The following is a 16,417-nucleotide window of genomic DNA, read 5'->3' on the forward strand; positions in this document are numbered from 1 at the left end:
ATTTAAAAAATTAAAAAAAAATAGAATCAAAGTAAATATATCACACATATCCTTTAAGGTTTCTGCTTTAGGTAGTATGCTTGGAAAAATCCTTCCCCACTCTGAAATTATAGAAATCTATACCTGTATTTTCCTGATTTATAATTATATTTTTTTATGTTTATTTTTATTTTTGACAGAGTGCAAGCAGGGAAGAGGCAGACAGAGGGGGACAGAGGATCTGAAGCAGGCTCCGCCCTGACAGCTGTGCAGTGATGTGGGGCTCAAACTCAGGAACCATGAGATCATGACCTGAGGTGAAGCCAGACGCTCAACCAGGTACCCCATGTATTTTCTTGCAGTTAAAAAATTTCAATCTGTCCTCTAGAATTTGATTTGTCACAGTGTAAGAAAGAAAATTTAACTTAAAATACCCAATTATCCAATATAACAGTCTATTCTGTTTATAAACCTCAACCATAGAGTCTATAAAAGATAAAAGAACAGAGATAAAGTCAAATACAGTTGGCTGTTGTAGCTAATAAAACACGGGTGCCATCTCTTTCCCTTCCTCCTTCCTGCTCAAGGGGACAGGCTGGCAAGCGAAAACAAGAACAAAGTCCTACCTGCAAAAGGATGGCGAGCACAAATATACACAGAGGAGAGCCTGGGACTCCCAGGCAGCACCAAGCAGGAACATGGACCTCCCACAGATAATTGCCAGATGCTTTATATGTTATCTGCTAAACCAGCATGGATTGGACTCTGTCATTTGCATCTAAATACCCCTGTAACTTACCCACAATTCTTTCTTCCTTAATTTTACAGTAAGAATTGCTAGGATTTATTGTTGTCTACTAGGCACCATGGCTAAGCAATTTGTTCTCATGCTCATTTAATCTTCTCAACAAACTTAGTTACGATAGAGCCTACAGGACTTCCCTAATTATAACAGGACCAAGGGCAGCTTTTCAGAGTAGGAAAAGACACTGCATGAAACTCCCTACTTTGGAAACATAGAATATTTGCTCAAAATCAGACTGCAACTAGTAAGAAACAATGTCATTATTTGCTAAATTCCTACACGTATTGAGGTCTAGTTTTGGATGTTTCTATTTTGTTCCATTTACCTATCCTGTCCCAATGTCACCAAAAAATTTTTTTTTCTGGTAAAGCAAGTCTAACTCCACTACTTTCTTCATTTTTTATTTTTTAAAAGATTTTTATTTTGAGAGGGGGTAGGGGAGAGGGAGAGAATAAGAGGGAGAAAGGGAGGGGTGCCTGGGTGGCTCACTCGGTTAAAGGTCCGACTTTGGCTCAGGTCATGATCTTGTGCTTTGTGAGTTCGAGCCCCGCATTGGGCTCTGTGCTGACAGCTCAGAGCCTGGAGCCTGCTTCAGATTCTGTGTCTCCTCCTCTCTCTGCCTCTCCCATGCTCATGCTCTGTTTCTCTGTTTCTCAATAATAAATAAATGTTTTTAAAAAAATTTTTTTTTTAAAAAAAAAGAGGGAGAAAGTGAGAGAAGGAGCCTAGCATAGAGCTTTGATGCAGGGGTCCATCTCACTACTGTGAGATCATGACTTGAGCTGATATCAAGAGTTGGACACTCAACTGACTGAGCCACCCGGCGCCCCTAAAGATTTTATTTTTAAGTAATCTCTACACCCAATGTGGGACTTGAACTTATAACCCCAGGATCAAGAGTTGCAGTCAGCCAGGTGCCCCATTATTTTCTTTCAATTGTTTTTGGCTATTCTCATACATTCATTCTTTCAGAAAAAAACTTTTAAGTCATCTTGTCTAGTCCCAATACTTCCCTTTGGGAATTCGTCCTATGGAAATCATTTTGAAAGGGGGTACTAGGCTTTAAGGACTGTCTACCTTCGGTTCAGGTCATGATCTCGTGGCTCGGCTTGTAAATTTGAGACCTGCATCAGCATCAGACTGTCTGCTGACCCTGCAGAGCCCACTTCAGATCTTCTGCCCACCCCACCCCTTACCCCTCCCCTGCTTGCATTCTCTCTCTCAAAAATTACTTAATCATTTTTTTTTAAATAAAATAAATAAGTACACAATAGAAGGGGACTACTAGAGTAAGGTACCACAATCCATATAACAAAATGTTTATAGTTTGAGCACAGAGGTTAGGAGCTTCAGTTCTGGGTGAGACAGACTTCAGTGTCAATCTTGAATCTGCTTTTACTAGCTTCAGGGCTTGGGTCAAGTCAGAAATTCAAGACTTATTTTCCTTACACAGAAAAACAAAGCCTACTGACAGTCCCTCCTGAGAAGCAGGTAAGAGAAGTAAATGAGGGGCACCTGGGTGGCTCACTAGGCTAAGGGAGTCTTGATTTCAGCTCAGGTCATGGTCTCATGGTTCTTGAGTTTGAGCCCTGCATCGGGTTCTGCCCTGACAGCGGAACCTGCTTGGGATTCTCTGATTCCCTCTCTCTCTGCCCCTCCCCACTCATGCTCTCTCTCAAAATAAACATTAAAAAAAAAAAAAAAAAAAGTAAATGAGACACTGAATATAAATACATTGCCCAATCCACAGTAACTGTTCGATAAATGCTAGCTATTTGGGGAAAGATTAACATGGAAAGATGTTCATGATATGTTAAGTGGAAAAAAATAAACAGAGCCTATAAAACTATAGGCACAGACATTCCTTAAAATGTATACATTCACAGAAAAAAACTAAAAATGCATAATTGTTATCTCTTGATGGTGGCTTTAATGGTAACTTCTGTTACCTTTTTATTCATCTGCATTTTCTACAATGAACATGTATTACTTTAACAAGAAAGTTAACTTTAAGAGTCCAGTTAGGAAATGGGAAAGGCTTAATGATGACCAGGTGGGAAGGCTTTTCCCTCCCCTTTTTAAAGATCTTCACTTAAGAGTGTGGAGATAGATTGCAGTCCTCCTCTGCCCTGGGCTGGACTACATCTGTGCCTGGTTCCCTAACCTGGCCGCCCCAGTGAGCAGGGCTTCAACCTCAGTTCTCTGGGATCAGAACTTCTTGGGCAAGATCCAGGTACCTGTACATCTAGTTCTGAGAGATCATTTCAGGACTGCCGGACTAGACGCAGACTAGTTTTAACATTCTGTGATTTATCTCAACTCTTTGAAGTCAGATCCCCCTCCTCTGCCAAATGGGTCCCACAATCTCTGCCCTGTCTATCCTACAGGGAAACTAGCACTCAGTGAGAGCTCCTTGCAAAGGCAAGTTGTTGGGATTGCAAAGCGTCTGGATTCCAAGCATGAAAAGCCTCTTAGAGCAGCTTTATAACTTATACTTGGTGGGGTGCCTGGGTGGCTCAGTTGGTTGAGCGTCTGACTTTGGCTTGGGTCATGATCTTGAGGTCCATGAGTTCAAGCCCCATGTGGGGTTCCGTGCTGACAGCTCAGAGCCTAGAACCTGCTTCAGATTCTGTGTCCCCCTTTCTGCCCCTCCCCTCCTCACACTCTGTCTCCCTCTCAAAAAAAAAAAAAATTTTTTTTTAATTTATATAATTTATACTTGGTTTCCAGATCTGTGTCAACAGGATGGGAGCAGGCAGGCTGAGGCCAGGCCCTTGCCTCAGTATCAAGGCCTGCTTTCTGTCTTGATTTTAAAAAGAAACCTCCCTTTTCTTTTGCAGCTCTGTGAATGACAGTCTACAAAGGACATTTCCCCCTATTGTGAGTGTAGTGGGTTGAATACTATCCCCCAAAATCCTTATCTACCCAAAACTTCAGAATGTGACTTTATTTGGAAATAGGGTCTTTGCAGATATAATTAGTTAAGGATCTTGAGATTAAATCATCCTGTATTTAGGGTGGGCCCTAAATCCAATGACTGGTATCTTTACAAGATAAAAGAGGGAGATTTGGACAGAGGGACACAGTGGAAGATCTGAAGATGAAGGCAGAGACTGGAGTGAGCCAAGGAACAGCTGGAGCCAACAAAAGCTGGAAGAGGCAAGGAAAGATGGCCCCCTCAAGCCTCTGGGGGGAATGTGGTACTGCTGACACCTTGATTTCAAACTTCTGGCCTCCAGAACTGGGAGAGGGTACATTTCTGTTGTTTCAAGCCACCCAGTTTGTGATAATTTGCTAGAGCAGCCATTGGAGACTAATATTTTGATGCTAGAATTAAGGCCTGATCACTTTTATCTGGGGTTCTCTTGGGCTGGCAGACAGAATTCTAAGATGACCCCCAGGAACCCTCACCCTTGGTGTGCGGGCACAACCTACAAACAGGAGATACCACTCCCGTTATTGTGTTACATAATCTGGCAAAAGGGATTTTGCTGGTGTCAGCTAACCAAATTCATTGATCTTAAGACAGAGAAATTGTCGGGGCGCCTGGGTGGCTCAGTTGGTTAAGCATCCAATTTTGACTCCAGTCATGAGTTGCAATTCATGAGTTTGAGCCCCTCATCGGGCTCTCTCCTCTCAACACAGAACCCACTTTGGATCCTCTGTCTCCCTCTCTCTGCCCCTCCCCCACTCATGCTCAAAATAAAATAAAATAAACAAACATTAAGAGAAACTAAAGAAAAAAAAAACAACACAGAAATTACCTTATATGACCAGAACTAATTAGGTGAGCCCTTGAAGGAGATAGGCTCATCCTGGCAAAAGGGATTTGAGGCAAAGGAGTCACCTTGGGAGAAAGTAATCTTGCCAGTGCAGAAGTCTAGCAGACACCAGCCTCACCAAGTGATCCAGGAAAACATCACCAGTAATAAGACATACTGGCATCATGAATGCTTTGATAGGATGCTCTGAAAAGGATGCAACATCATTTTTGTGATGTTCTTGCCCCAAATGCACAACCCCATTCTAAGAAGAAAAGACACAGGAACTGTTATACACTAGAGGAGAAGAACTGTTATACACTAAGGAGAAGTAACAACTAAATGCAACGTGGGATCCTGGAACCAAAAAAAGGGCATCAGCGAAAATACTGGTAAAATTCAAATAAGGCCTGCAGGTTAGTTAATAATATTTGCCAATGTTAAAAACTTTTTTTTTTTTTTTTGCCAATGTTGATTTCCTGTTCTTGATAAAAGCACTATAGGATGAGGGATAGAAGGAACTGTTACATTTTTTGCCACTTTAAATCTAAAATTAATTCAAAATAAAAAGTTTAAGAGGAAATGGTCACCTAGGTTATTATAGAGCCATAATGCAGACCCAATGCTTAAGGAGAAATTTTGATGCTAAGGTTAGGATCCCTGCAATTGTATCATGAAAAAACAATTATAAGGAAATGTGCAATACGTTAACAGAGGTTGCTTCAGGGTGGCAGGATTACAATTCTTCTTCTCCAATACTTCTTTATACTAAGCATGCATTACTTTATTTTTTTTAATGTTTTATTTATTATAAGAGAGCACAAGCAGGGGAGGGGCAGAGAGGGGGGGAGAACAGAGGATCCAAAGCAGGCTCTGCATTGATAGCTGGGAGCCCAATGTGGGGCTTGAATTCACTAACTGTGGGATCCTGACCTGAGCCAAAGTTGGACGCTCAACAGAATGAGCCACCCAGGTGCCCCAAGCATGCATTACTTTTGATAATCAGAAAAAAATAAAATTTTCTTTCTTTTTTTTTTAATGTTTGTTTTTGAGAGAGAGGGTGCCAGCAGGGGAGGGGCAGAGAGAGGGGCAGGGCAGAGGATACAAAGCAGGCACTGACAGCAGTGAGCCGAATGCGGGGCTCAAACACAAACCAAGAACCGCAAGATCGTGACCTGAGTCGAAGTCAGACGCTCAACCCACTGGGCCACCCAGCCGCCCCCAAAATAAAATTTTAAAAAATACCAAACAGTTGCTTGGGGATGCTGTGGTAGAGGCTTTTAAGGTAGAGAGGGCTGTGTTAAGATGGGATAAAAAGGTGTTCCCTGCCTCTGGAGGGCTAGAAGGAGGCAGGAGGTAGCAGTGGACTGGTGCAAAGGATATAGATTTGGGGCCACAGAGTTGTTCTAGGTAAGTGCAGTCTGAACCCCAAGAGAGAGGGCGGGCTGCTGAAACAGAGCAGTAAGTCTTTGACATGGTAACAGCTAAGTGTTCTGGGAGAGTATCAGTACCTTAGAGCCCAGAGCCCTCTAAAACCCCTGTATCCAACCTAAATTTCCAGCCATGCCTGTCACCTGCTCTTCCCTCTATCAGCCCCTGCCCTAAAATGATCACCCCCTGCCTCAGGATAATACATCTTTCTGCCATTATTCACACAGCCCTTCTCTCTAGGGCTCCTCCTCCTTTTCTCCTTTCTCCATAACTTTCAAAACGTGGCTTAATTCCACCTCCAGGAAGCCTTCCCAGACCACTCCTGCCCTAGTCACTTCACCTTCTCCCAGCCTGCTTAAGTAGCTCACCTGTTCCACTCAACGTCACTTAACAAACCCACAAGATAGCACATAAACTTCCACGTGTTCTTGGAGCATCTCCACATGGGTTTACAAGCATCTTCAGAACAGAGACAGTGTTTTGCCTGTCTTCCCCGAGTGGAAGCTCTCAGCTGAGCTCCACTGGCTTGTCCCCCTCCCCCACCCAGCCTTCAGCAAACTGCCCCTCTGCTGCCACCAGTCACAGTCACATTTACCAAGTCAGCTGTGCCTATGCCCAAGCCTTTTCATGCTGGTTCCATTTGTTTTTGTGGTTATAACTGAACAGCAACTGAAATGTAAGTGCAGAAAGGAAAAGGTTTGATTTCTATGAAAATTAAGTGATCTAGAAAAGCAATTCTGAAATTCTGGTCTTTGAGGACAACCTGGGGTCCCTGAGACCGTTTCAGGAGGGCTGTCAGGTAAAAACTATTTTTATTATAATAATATTAAAATGTTAAAAGCTTTTTCATGCTCATGTTTCAGAGGCTAAATGAAGTGTGGTGAATATAGTGGTCTTGAGTTTTGTAGAGATTTCCAAGGTAAAAGTTTAGGGTATAAACGTGTGTTTTCAGAGATTAACTCAGTTTATTCTCAGGACTTCAACTGAATATTTACCAGCAAACTTACATTAGACTTATTATAATCTCTCTATCTCATCATGTAATAAATCACTATTTTGAAATCCTGCAGATCAGCAAAAAATGTAAAAGCAATGCCATTCTGTTCTCCTTTTTTAATTTTGGAGAACATTTTCATTAAAATATGCTTTTAATGTTAACATGTAATGACCTTATATTATTTTAAATGAAAACTTTTTTAATTTGCTTTAATTTTTAAAACAGTAATATCAATAGATTTGGCACATACACAAAAGACAATAATATTAAAGAATCCTAGATCAAAAAGTCTGAGAACTGCTCATCTAGAAAGACAGGTTACAAATGAGGGGAAAAAAGACTAAGTTAGGTAAGTGTATTTAGAAAGTAGATTTCTGCATGTGGAGTCATATGTAACATCTTTTCACTTCTTTAAGAAAAACTAATAAACGGATATATATATTTTTACCCAGCAACCTCGCTTCTGAGAATTTCTTCTAGAGTCATAATTACACTTGTAGGAAATGCCATTTGAACAAAGTTATTCACTGCAGCCTCGGACATAACAGCAAAATAGACAAAATAATGGAAACAACCCAACTCAAGTTCTGGGCTGGGGAGAGAGAGAGAGAGGTGACCCACATATCTTGGTTAAAAAATTATCTCACTTCCATATCCTGAATATTGTGCAGGTGTAATAAAAGAATGACCCAAGGGTTCTATGTGCCCATATGGAAAGATCCTATACAGTTGCTAGGTGAAACAAGCAAGGTGCTAAACAACATGTCTAAAGTGCTAACTTGAACCAACTGTAAGAAAAAGGGGGCAGGGGTACAATGTTTCACTGCCTGCCCGGTATGTTGTGTGTACATGTATTGTTGGTTTTTTAACCTTTTGATTTTTGAACTATGTGAACATATAGCCTAGTGAAAAAATTTAATAAAAGGAAACGTGAAATTGCAGGTGATATGTGTAGGTGTGATTTTTATATACAATTTGCAAGTTTAATTAGAGTACCTAGAAACCCAAAGAAAAGGCCTTTCAGCCCTAAATCAGTTTTGGTGAATAAAGAAAAATAGATGCATATGTTTTTAAAGTAAAATGAATTGTTTAAAACATGGATTGTTTTGGGGCACCTGGGTGGCTTGGTCGGTTAAGCGTCCGACTTTGGCTCAGGTCATGATCTCACGGTCCGTGAGTTCGAGCCCCACATCGGGCTCTGTGCTGACAGCTCAGAGCCTGGAGCCTGTTTCAGATTCTGTGTCTCCCTCTCTCTCTGCCCCTCCCCTGTTCATGCTCTCTCTCTCTCTGTCTCAAAAATAAATAAACATTAAAAAAAAATAAAAATAAATAAATAAATAAAACATGGATTGTTTTAAAACTCCCTACTTTAAGCTGACTTTTTAAAACTACTGAGTGCCTTGACTAAAAGCCCCTAGGGACCCAATGGTAACAAATTCAAGACTGTCACCTTGTTCCATCAAACCCCAGCACTCTCCTGGAGGAAGGTAGTTAGGAGGCCTGAGAACACAGTCAGATCTGGACTTTCCAAGGCAGGGAATGTAGTTTCCCACAGCTGGGCATGCCAAGCTCTCTTCAGGCTGATTCTGTGGCCACGCTCCCTCCTGCCCTTGTGGGGGTCCCAGAGAACCCACAGGGAGTTCTGTCTCTGGATGTTAGCTGGGCCCAGTAAGGGGATGTCTCTGGGAGCCTTGGTGACCACAGTAAGGGTAGGCGTCAGAGACCCTGCGGTGAGGCTGCCCTGCTGGCTCCCCCGGAGTGCACAAGGCCCCTGGCTGGCAGCAGACTCTGGACTCCTTATCTGCTGGCGTGCCGCCAATCTGCCAGCCTCGAGGTCAGAAAAGTCCCACTGTAGACATCTAGTGAGTCCTGGCTGGGGCCCCAGTGGCATGACCCTTCCACACCCCATCCTCGCATGTCTCAAGGCATTCTGGAAAGAGAAGCAGGACTCCTCCAGAAGAAGATGACTGTGCTGTGACTTCTATCTACAAAAGCAAAGGACCTTCCTTCCCCCTAAATAAGCACCAAGATAACTGGCTCCTTTCCTCTTCATGTTTTTAAGGAAAAGACTAGAATCATCAGCAATTTCATCATTACACTTAGGAATAAAAACAGAACCTGTCTTTGGTCTTCTCCATCAAGCTTCTTGGTCACTAGCAAGCAATGTGACTTGGGAATACCAATTAACCTCTCTAGACCTAGTTTCTTTAGTTGTAAAACAAAGAGACTAGACTGGAAGATTCCCAAAGTCCCTGCAGTTCAACATCCTATTGTCTGTAGTTCTGCAAAATGCCTAAGCATTACTTTCTTCAGGCATCCACTGCAAATAGTTTGAATTATTTTAGCACAGTAGAGAGAAGGAAGTCCCAGTTCCCAGACATATACAATCTATTCACAGCACTACCATTTAGATCCCAAGATCCTGTGAATATTGTACACGGATTCAGGTTCCTCTGGAATAAAGTGGGTTTGAGCAGGTAGGGAAAAAGGAAGACTGAGCAGGGTTTGAAAAGAGAACAAGCCCAGTGACTGATATATACCCAGTGCCCAGACCCCCAACTCAATGTTAGTCCTTCCAGCCTATTATCAGCGCAGAAAAGGAATACTTCTATAACCTGAAGAAATCAGAGTAGCTCCCAAAACTAAAGGCGGAAAAAAAAAATCTCTTTTCCTTTTGCCCAGTGATTCTGTGGGACAATCTCCAGCAGGGCACAGAAAAGTGGCCTACTCAGAAAAGCAGGGAAATTGCATCCATGTTCCTAAGGAGGAGATGAATCAACACTAAGTCTGAGCTCATACCACTCCTACAACCCAACCTACCTAAAAGCTTCTGGGACCCCTAAATAATCCACCCCATCCCACACAGATGATGATAATGATGACTGTGATGATGACAAACCTCTGCCATGTCCCAGGCACAATCACAACATGCTTCACGGCAGGGAGAACAGGCTCACAGAGGTTAGGAAACCTGCTGGAGAGTGACGGAGCCAGGATTTGAACAGATTCATCTAGCTCAAAAGTCCAGAATTTTCCTACCACCTCATACCATCTTTAGTAGAGTGCTGTCTTCTCTGAACTTAACAGAACACAACAGCGTGGCCTCTCTTGCGTTGCTACCTTATTCTTCGTGTCTGGATGTTCTCTCTCCCCATCAAAAGTCTACAGGAGCCAGGCCTCATCCCCTCTTTGCACTTGGCAGTGGCTACTCCAAGGGCTGAGCACAGACCAGGCCCTGTGTACTGGCTAACCAGAGGGGTGAGGATGCATCTGAGAGTCATAGAACCTGCAGTTCTTATTCTTGCCTAAATGACAAAGCCATTAATTCCGGTTGGTGCCCTTTAGTCATACTTGCAGACCAATGGAAGAAGGAGTACCACTAGTCTATCTCCTAGCTATCCATGATATATGAAAATTCACCTCTGAGCCTCCAACAAGAAATGGAATATTAGTTTTTAATTCCACCCTATAAAAGTCACAATTCTGGACATTCTTTCTCTTGCTTCATCATCAAGATCCTCTCAGTTTCTCTGGCTCTTGTTTAAGACTTAAGGATTAATCACAGATGTTTTGGATAAAAGATCTATTCTGACCTTAGCACTTACCCCTTCCCAAGGTCATAGGGCAAGTTAGAGGCAGAGCTAGGACAGAGACCAGGGTAGCCAGGCCAGTCTCCAGTACATACTACCACCACCACTTCCCAGCAGCCTACCCACGTGGCCTGGGGTTTCCAGGGAAAAATGACTCTAAAGACAAATCCTAACCCTAACCCAAGAAGAAAAGTCAGGTGCAAAGTTGCTCCTGCCCCTATGTTCCTTATGCCCCAGGTGAGCACTCTGCCCTCATCAAATCATGCGTCCTATTGGACACCCAGGCCCTGGCAGACACTAGAGCCTCAAACCCGAAGCCACAACCCCGAGCTGGGAAATTTTTCTTTTACTTTAACTGAACTTCAGAATCATATCCTGAAACTGCTTGGATGGCTATTTTGTCCCATTGCCCTAACCCACCAAGAGAGGGCAGCCTGAGCCATAGCTCCCAACTTGGTCGGTAGGACCAAAAATAGCTAAAAAAAAAAAAAAACAAAAAACAAAAAACCGTGCCCATGGCTAAAGCCAGCTCAGGGTTTATCAGAGTGGCTCCAGTGCCATTCTCCAGCTCCTGCTACTAGTCGGCCGGAAAACCCGCGGCATTTTTTTTCTCCAGCTGGTAGGTGATCTGGCCAGGGTAGGAACACAGTTCCCAGAAAGCAAAGTCCGGAGACCAGTGTCCCATCGGAGCTGCCCCAAGAACTGCCCACCAGATTTGCCCATCTACTCCCTCTGCTTTTTCTGTCCTCCTATCTGCGGGTTTCAGGAAGCCTCTCGGCTTTTTAGTGCGGCTGTCTACGTGCCGAACACCGTTCTCTATCTAGCTCCCACATCCCGCGATCTCCAGTCGAAAGGAGTGCAGCTGCGAACCCCCTCCCCTCACCACAAAGTATCCCCCATCGTGGCACCCCAGCCAGGTGTCGCCTCCATCCAGCGTCCGGGCCCATGTGCTGATCCTCCCGGGAGCCTCCCTGCTCTAACCCGAGGCTTCGGAATCCGGAGACGGGCTCTCGGTCCTCGGCGCCGCCAGGCCCCCACTCCCACCCCCCCACCCCCACCCGGTGACCCCAAGCGCTGGAGGCGCGCCGTTTGTCGGCGCGATGCCGCACGGTTGGGCACTGCGCGGTCCCGCCGGTACGCACGCTCTCCGCCCTCACCTGAAGCTCAGGCGGACGCCACCGGGGCCCCGCGCAACCTCACAAGCCTGGCCCTCCGGCGGCCCGCAACGGCAGCGGCAGCGGCAGCTCGGTCGGTGCGTCCGCGCGGGTAGCCCGCGTGCCCTCGCCCCCCTGCCTGCGTCCGTCCCCGCCACGACGCGCATGCCCCGCTATATAGCCTGCGCGTCAGCGACAGGGCCCACCCCCGACCCTGGGCCCCGCCCCACCCTCGCCCCACCCTGCTCTCCCCAGGGCCTGCCACGTGGGGCCCCGGCCCACGATAGGGCGACGTGCGCGAGCTGTCAGCCCGCCGCGCGCTCCACCCGGCCCAGCGCCGGCACCTCGCCGGCCCAGGCGGAGACCTAGCTCTCCGGGATCCTAGGCGGACCAGCTTCATCTTGTAACCGTTCTGCGAATTCCATTCTTCATTCACTTAGGCCCACAGACTGACTCCTCCTTCCTCTGGAAACTCCCATTTAGACCTTTCCCTCTCCACGTGGGAACCTCTTACAACCTGGCCTCCATCCCTTAGCAGTAAGACTGCTACTCACCTAATATGTATGTCTATAGTTTAACACTTTTGATTAATGTAAAAAGCTTCTCAACCTCCAACTCAATTCTGAAATGTGCCCTAAAAGGGGACGCCCCATAGACGATGTTTCTTCTCCATATTTCAACCAGCCAAAAGAACAAAAATTAAAATAATTTCCTGTTCAAGTTCCAAGTAAACCATACTATACTCACTTTCCAATTAAATGTCGCACAACCCCTCCCCCCCCCAATAATCAGGCTCTTTAAGGGAACCACATTTCTGAATCCCAGTCAGGGAGAAATGTTAATTTGGGGGTGAGGCGTGTCCTAGGAGTCTCCTCTGTTGTGGGATAGTCCTATTGAGATGGATATCAAGCCTCGGAAATGGAAATTTCTTGAGAAAATAAGCCACCCATTAAACGCCCATTGTTCTATTCTGGTGGACATCAGGATTATTTCCTCTACAGCTAAGCCAGCTGCCACCTGGGTCTAGGGGACCCACAGGAAAGGTCTTCTAGCAGAACTGTAGCCAGTTGGTATCCAGGTACCAGTTGTAGCTCAATGTCTGGTGCCTAGCTGGCACTTAGTGTTTCTGTGAATTTGCACAGGGAAGGGGCCCCGTATCCCATGCTGCAAATTCTGGAGAGAAGAACCCTCATGCTGGCAGTGCAGACAATCTCTGGAGCATGTAGCAGGGAGAATCCAGAGTTCAGTGGCAGCTTGTTCCTAAGGACTGGGTAAAGAGGGAAAAAGAAAGCCTTGAAACAAAGCCAGAAGAGGCCAGATTGTTTATGCCACTCGTGAAGAGACTAGCCCGGCCCTGGTTGTTCTAAAATTGAATTATTCTCATCCTGCAATTACAGTCGGTGCTCCAGTTGGGTAAGGGGTGGGGTGATAGTCCTCTCATTTTCCAAGTGATTTCAAAGTAATGGTATCTCTTGCAGAATTTCCCTCAGAGCCCCTTCATCTTTGTAATAACCCTTTATATTTGTCCTTCTTGGTTAAACTCAGAGTATTTTTCAGACATTATGTCATCCATTGGGACTTAATCCCATCTCCAATGGGCTGTCAGAAATGGTCCAGTCTATACCATTCCTTCCTTTTCTTAAAGTACTGGAAAGGGAATGAGCAGCTGAGCCAGAGACTAAATCAAACAAGAATGCTTCTAACACATACAGCTCTGAAAAGTTTTTAAGGCTATAAATGCATATTACACAGGGGTGTTAATCTTTTCTTAAACCTGAGGTCCAAAAATAATCCCATGGCTTTTCCAGGCAAGGTGTCAGCACTACACACAGGGAAACAAGGCAAGAAGGCTCCTGTCAGACAGGAGGAGGCAGGACAAGACACCCCACCACAGGGCCTACAACAGCATTTCACTTGTTTGCAACCAGACTGAAGGGTAGAGTTGCCAAAGTCCACCAAAACTGATAAGCTATCAGTAATCCATTAGGGGAATACAATTAATTATTAACATAGCTTAAAATCAAAGGGTTTTAACTCTTCACATCCAGCCCCACACAAAATTCTTCAGGTGAACCGTAAGTCTCTCCTTGTTGCTGAGTAGTACTCAATTTTTTATGCCTGGTGCCATGCTTGGGCCCACAATTCTATATTTCTTTCTGCATAATATGCCTTTTTCCTCTTATAAGCCACATTTCCACTCATTAAAATTCTAACTTTTCAAAGCTACTTCCCTTCAGAAAGCTTCTTGATTCTTCTGTGGCACATTTGACCTATCCTTTCAAACTCTTTTGACTGTAACCCACATTAAAAAATATTTTACACGGCAACTCCAGTATAAATAACATTATAGCAAACAAATGTTTTCCAGAATTTCCCTAATACAATAATACCTTGGTTTGTGAGCATAATTCGCTCACAAATTCCGGAAACATGCTTGTAATCCAAAGCACTTGTATATCAAAGTGAATTTCCCCACAAGAAATAATGGAAACTCAGATGATTTGTTCCACAACTCAAAAATATTCACGTAAAAATGATTACAATAATATAATACAAAATAATAAAGAAAATACAAAATATAAAGAAAAATAAACAAATTAACCCACACTTACCTTGAAAACCTTTGTGGCTAATGTGAGGGTTATTGTGTAGGACAACTTTCACTATCACTAACTGAATCACTGCTATCTATTGGCTCAATGGAATCTTCTTCTTTTCAAGCAACTTTAACAAGGCACTTATCCAATGACACTTGCTTTTGCCTCCTTTTGAGGATTTCGTGGAAATGTGACATTGCGTTGTTGTTAAACAGTTTCATCACTCACACTGCTACAGACTTATTCAGGTGGTGTTTTTCTACAAAATTTTGCAGTTTCCCACATTTTACACACCTCCCTAATATCATTTGAAGTGAGTGATTCTTCCACCTTTTCCCCCTCCTCCTCTGAAGAAGAAATGCAGATGTAGACTTCTTACAAAATCTTGCAATTTTGGCCACTCACAAACTTCCTTCGTACTTCTCAGTGATTTCCTACTTCCACCATAATCATCTCCTTCCTCTTACTGCCTTTCTTTTCAACATTTTTCTGCACGGGGGCCATTGTATACCCTTGCACGGATGTTGACTACAGTACAGTATTAATAAACTCTTGTCATATCCTATATTTAATATAACTGGCAATAAGGCAGCAGAGGAAAGGGTCTGTATCTGCAGGCAGCCTGACCTAGAATGAAGCCAAGCATTCTTAAGCTTACTCTTGTATGGAAAAGCAAAGGACTGTCCATAGGTGCTCTGAAGTGACAAAGACACACTAGTGCCAGTTGTGGGCACCTTCCAATGTTCTGAAAACTCACTGATTTCTGCCAAACACTGCAGCCTGAGACAGCATCAGAGCATGGAAGACAATCACCCACAATTCCGCAGCGAGAGACAGAGAAGAACCATTGGCTCAGTTGTGATCATGTGACATTTGGCATCACATACTGCTCATATTGCAAGACATTACTTTTTATCAAGTTAAAATTTATTAGAAATGTTTGCTCATCTTGCAGAACACTCACAGAATTACCTGCAATCTAAGGTTTCACTGTACATGCAATGTACTGATATTTTATATTTTACTTCAATTTCAAGTTTATTTAGAGAGAGAGAGAGCAAGAGTGTGTGTGCACATGTGTGTGTGCAAGCAGAGGAGGGGCAGAGAGAGAGGGAGAGAGAAAGAATCCCAAGCAGGCTCCACACTGTCAGCGAAGAGCCAGACTCAGGGCTTGAACCCATGAACCCTGAGACCATGACCTGAGCTGAAATCAAGAGTTAGACATTTAACCAACTGAGCCACCCAGGTGCCCCTGCTTCAATATTTTTTTAGTGATAACAAGCCCACTAAATTGATTTCAGGACCCAATATTGGGTTATGATGCATAGAATTAAAATATTTTATATGGTTCAGGCCTGGCTGGCTCAGTCTGTAGAACATGCAACTTCTTAATCTCAGGGTTGTGAGTTTAAGCCTCACATTGGGTATGGAGCCTATTTTAAAAAAACAAAAAAACCCACCACATTTTATGGTTTATGGTACTTGCATTTCCCCCTTATTTCAGTTTTATTTCTAACTTAATTTGACCTTAAACTGTCTGGATTATCAAAGATTTCTGCATCTCCTAACATAACATCTTGCATGTAAGAAATTCTCAGTATTTGATGGATGAATGAATAGGCCAGCTCACTAAAAGTTTGAAGTTGGATGATATTTAAGGGAACTAAGCACAAAAACCTGACATTTTCTTGACTATTTCCTTTTTGACAAGGTACCACAGCTACCAGCCAAAAGATATGCAGATTACCCATAGCTGAAGCCAATGAAACAGCCTTGGGGAAGAAGCCAGAGAAATAAAACCCCAGCTATGAGCGTGTATAAAATGGGATGGGGACTCAGAAAACAAAAATTCGCTCTGTGGTTTCTGTTGACAAGGTAGGCAACTTGATCAGCAGGGTGGGCCAAAGATCCCCTTTCTACTTCTCAGCTCTCAGAACAGTTGAAAGAGACTGGAGAGAGAAACCAATGACCAGGTAAGATAGTTTCAACGGGAAAAATGAGTTTTCCATGTTAATTTAAAAAAAAAAATTTTTTTTTAAATGTTTATTTACTTTTGAGGGAAGGAGAGAGAGAGGAGGGGGGAAAGAGACAGAGAGGGAGAGA

At 43.8% G+C, this 16,417-nt stretch overlaps 1 protein-coding gene across 3 annotated transcripts in view; it reads right to left on the bottom strand.

Moving 5' to 3' along the window:
- Nucleotides 1-11,878, bottom strand: part of SLC39A14 (solute carrier family 39 member 14) — a 45,555-nt gene extending 33,677 nt beyond the window's left edge. For 2 of the 3 annotated variants that reach the window (XM_027077437.2, XM_027077438.2), the window contains exon 1: nt 11,721-11,877. The gene's annotated coding sequence lies outside the window, so the exon portion shown is untranslated. Of the gene's footprint in view, nt 1-11,720 lie in introns of all 3 variants that reach the window. The other variant, XM_053216436.1, reaches the window with a different exon arrangement.
- Nucleotides 11,879-16,417: the final 4,539 nt, after the last annotated feature.

This window comes from Acinonyx jubatus, chromosome B1, assembly GCF_027475565.1.
Source record: "Acinonyx jubatus isolate Ajub_Pintada_27869175 chromosome B1, VMU_Ajub_asm_v1.0, whole genome shotgun sequence".
Taxonomy (NCBI): Eukaryota; Metazoa; Chordata; class Mammalia; order Carnivora; family Felidae; genus Acinonyx; species Acinonyx jubatus.